We start from the raw sequence: 6,180 nt of genomic DNA, 5'->3' as shown, positions 1-6,180 counted from the left end.
TTTTGCATTGTATTAAGTGTGAAAAAGAAAGTTATAGAATTTTCTAGAAAGATCCACAATGTTCAAGTATAGGGAGTGACGTCGTATAAAATGGTCCCTAAAGCTTCGTTCTAGAAATTTCAATCTTCAAAGGTATAAAAGAGGAAGTTCGGTACGACATATTCAGTATTATTCAGTGAAGTGTAAGTGTAGTGAATTTTCTATTAAAGACCTTGAAACATTTAACTAAGATAATTACAAAGTGTTATTTCTTATCCGTCACATTTGGAATTAGAAGTTCGTGATTTTGGCTACCCCCCATTTTCCATGTGTTTAGCAGTATCCCGTACGAAATTTTACTCCAAAGGGACGTGGAAGGGATCTTCGACGCCTTTGGACGTTCTCTACGCGGCCAATGCTGTGCGGGACAGCTAGTAGTTTTATATAATTAGTGTGTTTGTATGTCGTGATTCGTGATTTTGATCATTTGGTGGTCATATATGTATAATATAGATATTCTATAAAAACTGTATCCTGCCTAGACGCAAATAACGATTTATACTGTTGAGTAGGTATAAAACATTTTAAACTGCAGGATATACTGATAAAAACAGAAAACAGAATGTCAAAATATCGGCTTAGTTTTAAAAACAAAATAAAACCACTTGTAAAAAATAATAGTTATACTAAAATTAGTAAAATTGTTTTATTAATAAGAAAATTCATTTTTTTGTTTTAATAGTTAAAAACGGTAAATATCTATTTAATATATTTATATTTTGATTTATTGGAGTTTTCATAATTGTTGTTTCTCCTGGTGTACCTATATTGTAGCGTTTTTTGGATAGTTAGGGCGTATTTGTATATAAGTCATATGTTTTTCAAATTAAGAAAAGATTGTTTATTTAATACGTAAAACGATTAATTAATGAATAATACTAAGTACAGCTTAACTTTCATAGATTTTATGCAAAATAAATTAGTATCTGTCTAGATTTCCCTATGCTTGAACAACGAAATCCGTAACCTAAGGACAGATCGTTTACGCACAATTGTAAAATGACGGATTAGGGGAAGGGCACAGGGGCATGTCCCTTCCTATCATTTTTTTTTCTGTCGAAAATTTTTTATGTAACTACGAGAATCATATAAATGAAAAATATAGCAAATAAGGATATTTTTTCCTATTTATGTACATGAATATTAACGGTATTACCTATATGTATAAATATTATTTTGATGTGTGATATTATGTAATCAACATTATATTAAATATATTACCAATTATGTTTAAAAATAAGAGTATATATTATTATTTATAAGTGCCCCCCCTCGTATAAAATATCCATGATCCGCCCCTGCAATTACACACACACACACACACACACACATATATATATATATAATATATATATATATATATATCATAGACTACAGTACAAATTATCAAATATTAGAAAGAAATATAATCTTATAATTAGTTGTGTATATTATGTCGTTTTAGATTTTTCGTACCTACCTAACTTTTGGTACAGTTTTAGCGGTAACTATGGTGTTGCCGCCAAAACACAAAAGTTTAAATTAATATAATAAATCATTGGTGACGGATGAACAGCTGGTCTCACACATAAGCATGATAATCACCTTTTATATTGTTTTATTTTTGTATAACTATTAATATTGAATGTGTCTTGTGAGTTAATAAAATACATCATATAAATATATAGTAGAATAAACAGACCGTTACCTAACCGCGCCGGTTACTCGTATATTAATTTAACAACGGCCAAGGTGATTTTGTGTTTGATCGCGTAAGCACCGTTAAAAAGGCCATTATAATTGTTGGTAAAACATAAAGGAATCACTGTCGTATTTTAATTTTTTATATTATATTACGTGGGTGCTAATAGCCATATTTTACTGATTATTTCTATTTAGTATTTTAGATATGTGTGCGGGAAACGCAACGTTCATATCCTATTATTATTATATCTATTTACAATTTGTCTCGTCTTATTACTGATTTATTTAATTGTAATTGTATATTTATTATGTGTGAATTTCATTGAATGTCTATTAGGTGTCGTCTGGACAGAGAACGAATATCAAAGCAGTGAGTTTTTTTTATATTGATATTTAATTTATCATTATACTATTATATATTTATTCTGTTGAGTCAAATCTTTTCAGTTTTGTTAAATATTTAATTATCAATGTTTAGCCAGAAGGGTTAACTTCTTCCATATTATGCATTAACTATCCGAGCTTGAAAGCTGTAATAGCTGTTCTTATGTTATAACTTATAATTGTATTATTGTTCCCGGCTGGTATGGTTCATTACTATGGTGGGTGGTGACCATGGTGTGTTGCGCGTACCTACACACACTGTCGATGGATCTCACTATGTCAGTATAACGTTTGTTCAGTAAACTCTTTAATATGAATTTGGAAACTTCTAATATTTGTGAAACACAAGGAGGAAAACTATGTTTCAATATATATAGTTATAAATTTAGTGAATATCATTATTATAAAAAGTGAATATTCAAATTTTATATTTACTAAGAAATAAAAAATAATTTGTGAGTGTCCTTGACTCTTGTTAATAAATTTAAAAAAATTATAAAAGTATTAAACACACATGTTCAAGAGTTTAATAATTGAACATTGACAAGATAAATCATCAGATGTACCGTTAAAGGTAGTGCAGAAAATGATTTGTACATAAAAACAAACAAATTAATACGCCGTAATGAGTTACGAAATACGACGATTATACTTCATATTAAAATAAATGTATTATATTTTTATATGACGATAATGTAACGATACAATGGCGATTTATGTATCAATACTTCATTAAAACACTCATACATTTTTAATCATGCATTCATGCCTGTTTGAAAAAAGACAGTCTTTAATCTGTGAAAGTGATAAAGGAAAATGTCGGTAATGAAAGTTTCACCATATCTTGCACTTTTTATAATCGACATTCTGGCCCATTCACCATTAAATTCAATTACTTTTAGTGTAGATTTACGTTTCATAAATCCAAATTATTTGTCTGAGAGTTACTCAGTTTCCGTCAGTTACCTACCTGCCCTGCATCTCCGGAAACTTTCTAACATTTAACATATGTACAATATTAACAATTCTCAAAGATCTGTAGGAATGTAGGATGATGGTTTTTCCAGCAGTTAACCTTGTTGTCTAATTAGAACCAGTTTTGCTTATAATCACTCAACCGGAACGGAACCTGCTACCAGGCAGCAGTTAAATACATCAGCTACCTCCTGATTGGTCTTCTCAGCACGAGATTCTTTAGCACAGTGTCCACAGCATCTTCTTTGGTCCAGAAGTATTTATCGTGGAGATCAGATTTTCAATGTCAGATGCATCTTATTTATCGTGTTTTGGTTCATTAAATTTGTTCTCTATGTATGATTTCATTTTTTGTTTTCAACAGTGTACAGGTTCTATGCTTGCGCAATAAGTAGTTTATGCCGATATAGAGTTTCTTGGATTAAAACAAGAAATGTACATAACACAAGACTGTTCTAAATAATTACATTTTTAAATATCTCTTCTATTATATATAACAAAGGCTGTGAGTTTAATGCACTTAAAAACTATTATATATGCACTAAAAACTGACAAATATGCTCTAAAAATTCTAAAAATATAATCTCATTTTTCAAAAATTTGCAAAAAACCACTATTAAATTTGTACTTTTACCCTTATTAAACTTACAATTAAAAAAAGAAATCAACGCGAATAAGAATAATACTCGATCACAGGCATGCACATTGGTCAATGGATCGCACAAAACTAAAAACGATTGTCCAACGATTTTAGTCATCCGTTATGTACGAGTTGGTACCTATCAGTAAATTAATTTAATCTCGCGAATGTAATGATCGCGAATTGATAATAGGGAAAATAAAAATAGCAAATTAAAAAAAAGCGGTTATGCATAATAGCGAAACTGCAGATTTTTATAATTTCTTTTTCAAATACTATAAAACATATAAAACTACACACATACTAAAACTTAAATACTTGATAAAACTTATTTTTACCTGTAATTTCTGGCGCAATTATTAAATACCCACTACCCACTAACCACGGACGTACCGGGTTATCGTAAATGTGCTATCTTAGTTACTATTATGACTATTCTAATATTGGAAATATACCGAAATAAGATTGTCAATCGTATTATATTTGAGCTAACACAATTTAATACAGTTGTAGTTCGACAGTGCGTAAATGTAGTGTAGCTTGTATTATTTAACTTAATATTTTCGTTCGTTAAAAAAAAAGTGTGCAGTGATAAAATATATTAATATTATTTTTAATGGAATTTGTAAAAATTAATAAAAATAAGGATTTATTATTGTATAGTGGCTTTTTGCATCGTGAAGATAGAAAACAAAATAACACAATATATTGGTGTAGCGTAGAAAGTTCATGTAAAGGTAGAATAATAAAAGAAACGGAGAAATTAAAAGTCAACCTAAGGAAAACTCACATAATCAAGTTCCCGATCCATGTAAAATCCAATGCAAAATGGCTGTGAATAAGATAAAAGAAGCGACTGTTCAAAATACTCCACATGATATAACCAGTACTGTTCAAATAGTACCTGGAGTAGCCGGTGCAATGCCTTCAGTTCATCATTTAAAACACACTATACGAAGAGTTCGGACACGTAACCAATGCGCACCACCTATTCCGAAAATAGTGAGTGACCTTAAAATTGCTGATGAAAGGAGAACAATTTTTAATATTTAACAGTGGAGCATCACAAGATCGAATTTTAATATTTTCGACCGAAAATAATTTAAAATTAATGGATCAATCAACTAATTGGTTAGTCGATGTAACTTTTAAAACGGTACCTTCACTTTTTTATCAGCTATTCACTATTCATGTACTTATTCAACAAGGTGACCAAACAGTTAGTCCTACCATTTATGCATTATTAACCGATAAACCTCAATTAACATATACAAGTTTCCTTAAATATTTATTAGAAATAAAACCATCTTTAAATCCTACATCGGTAATAATGAACTTTGAACATGCCTCTCAATCAATGCATTCAAAACTGTTTTTCCACATGCTGAACAACAAGGTTGTTGTTTTTCATTTTTCTAAATGTATGTGGCGATAAATTCAAAATGTTGGTCTAGTCGAAAATTATATTAATAATGCTAACTTTGCTCTTCATATTCGTATGCTAGCTGCTTTGGCCTATGTTCCACCAGATAACGTTATTAATGCATACGAAGAAATTTTATAGACATAATTTTATGTTGAAAATGAAGACCTGATAATGCCATTCTTGGATTATTTCGAGGATAACTGGGTAGGAAAAATAACAGGAAGATGAAAAACTCGACGACAACCAAAACATCCTATTGATAATTGGAATTGTCACTATTCAGCCAAAAATGGTCTTCCAACAACAAACAACGCTGTTGAAGGGTGGCACAGAGGATTTACATCTGTTATTGGTTCGTATTATTTTATTAATAATTAGCATCTTTAGGATAATAGAATACATATTATTATTTAGGAGCAAGCCACCCTAATATATATGGAAATTCATGGATGGAATTAAGAAAGTTCAAAATATAGAAGAATTAAAACGAGAGCAGTATAATGCTGGAGAACAACCACAGAAAAAAAAAGTACAAGGACTGTAATAAAAGAATTTATGCATTAGTTACAAATTATAATACTAATGAGAATAAGAACTTCATAAAAGGTATAGCATATAATTTGTCACTGAATGCCTAGATATAATTATATTTAAATTGAATAAAATTATTTTATTTAAAATTATTACTATTACTACTAAAAATACTTATTATTAGAACTTAACAATATTATAATTATAATGAATGTAATTTAATCTCATTTATAAACTATTTTAATCCATTTTTTATTGTAAAAAATATGTTTGATTTTCGCTCTTGTTTACAATTCGCGATTTTTACATTTGCGGTAATTGTTTCGCTATTTTGGCCTACCCATTAAAACATGCATTTATATAAAATATGCAAAATAAGATTTGGTATTTGAACTATGAAAAAGTCAAAACCAATTTTGACCGAATTCATTTTACTATACAGTGTAGCAAAAAAAAAAAAACATGCAAATGCTTTAAATTCACAGCCTTGAACATGCGGAAG

At 29.3% G+C, this 6,180-nt stretch overlaps 1 pseudogene; it reads left to right on the top strand.

Annotated features, from left to right (window-relative positions):
- Window positions 1–5,144: 5,144 nt before the first annotated feature.
- Window positions 5,145–5,838, top strand: LOC132922010 (uncharacterized; annotated as a pseudogene).
- The last annotated feature ends 342 nt before the right edge of the window (window positions 5,839–6,180 follow it).

Source organism: Rhopalosiphum padi, chromosome 2 (genome assembly GCF_020882245.1).
Source record: "Rhopalosiphum padi isolate XX-2018 chromosome 2, ASM2088224v1, whole genome shotgun sequence".
NCBI classification, from domain to species: domain Eukaryota; kingdom Metazoa; phylum Arthropoda; class Insecta; order Hemiptera; family Aphididae; genus Rhopalosiphum; species Rhopalosiphum padi.
Note: the sequence above shows the minus strand (reverse complement) of the source record. Positions and strands in the feature narration are given on the sequence as shown.